The sequence below is a fragment of the Mandrillus leucophaeus genome, unplaced genomic scaffold, assembly GCF_000951045.1.
Source record: "Mandrillus leucophaeus isolate KB7577 unplaced genomic scaffold, Mleu.le_1.0 Scaffold51, whole genome shotgun sequence".
In the NCBI taxonomy this organism is placed as follows: domain Eukaryota; kingdom Metazoa; phylum Chordata; class Mammalia; order Primates; family Cercopithecidae; genus Mandrillus; species Mandrillus leucophaeus.
The window spans coordinates 6,146,143-6,147,766 of NW_012105475.1; positions in this window are offsets into that span (position 1 = coordinate 6,146,143).

Consider the following 1,624-nt stretch of genomic DNA (forward strand, 5'->3'; position numbering starts at 1 on the left):
GATCAAGACCATCCTGGCTAACACAGTGAAACCCCATCTCTACTAAAAATACAAAAATTAGCTGGGCATGGTGGCATGCGCCTGTAATCCCAGCTACTTGGAGGGCTGAGGCAGGAGAATAACTTGAACGTAGGAGGTGGAGGTTGCAATGAGCAAAGATCGCGCCACCAGCCTGGTGACAGAGTGAGACTCTGTCTCAAAAAATAAATAAATAAATTAAAATGTTGGTTACATTTCATAAAGGGGTGAACCCAGGAGGCAGAGGTTGCAGTGAGCTGAGATTGTGCCACTGTACTCCAGCCTGAACGACAGACCGAGACTCTATCTCAAATAAAATAAGTGTTAATATTCTCTGCATATAAAGCATTCTTACGATCAATTTTAAAAGAACAAATACCTCAAAAGAAAGGGGTCTAGGGCAGAAGTTGACAAACTCATCCTAGACCAAATCCAGTCCATATGTTATTTTGAAAATAAAGTTTTATTGAAACATGGCCATGCTTGTTCACTTGCATATTGTCTGTGACTGCATTTGAGCTACAGTGACGGAGTTGAATGTGACGTCAAAATCAGCAATGTTTAGTCTGTTTCCTGACTTCTTATATAAAGGAAAATCCACTGTTGGTGGTCTTGGAAGACAATGTAGAATCTCTTCTCTTTGGGACGGCTTTTGGTGGTCCTGTTTAGCTTCAGGAGAATGGACCAGTTGGGCTCTTGAGGTTCCTTCCTCACCCTCATTCTGTTTTATCTTGACCTTGTCTTGGGTCAGGTTTTTACATGGGAATGCCTACACAAGACCTGTCCTCTCTTATGCATTTATTCCATTGGGTCAGTCCTCAATCAACCTATCTTTCTACCCTGACTTTCTGCGACACCACTTTTTTCGTGGTAAATCAGTCCCAGAGGCCTCAGTGTTTTTAAGACACATTCTCTGACCTTCATCAATACCTAACTCTCCAACCATTTATTCTTCTTTGCTCTTGCACTCAGGTTGTTGACTTTTATTGAAGAAATTCACACAACCTGGGAAATGGGTGGTTCATTCCCACCCGTTCTACATTCACGGTCTCTCCCCCGGGCTGGGAACACTGCCCTGAAATCTTACATGATTCCAAATAAGCTCCTCTCCAGTTACCTCTAAAGGGTGGCCAGCCTAACCTTTCTTCTCTCACATCAGCATGCCTGTTCTACCATCCTTTCTGGCTCTCTGAAAATGAACTTGCCTTCTACTGCACAGAGAAAATGGAGGCCTTCATGTAGTAAGTCCTGAATCTTAACCTTGTCTTATTCCTCAGAGTCAGGAATCCACTGTGACACCTTCCTTCTGCTTTATTGTAAACATTTTATCTCTAAAATGTTTTCTTTAGCTTATAAATTAGTTCATTTCTAGTCTTTCTATTAAAGAAAGGAAGAAAGGGAAGAAGGAAGGAAAGAAGGGAGATGGAGATGAGGTGGGGAGAAAGAAGGAAAGAAAAGGAAGAAAGGAAGCTTTTTTGATATTTCTTTGGATCCTCCATTTCTCACCAGTTGTCCTACCCGCCTCTCCTTCCCTTTACAGCCCAGCCTTTTTTTTTTTTCTTGAGACAGAATCTTGCTCTGTAGCCCAGGCTGGAGTGCAGTGGCC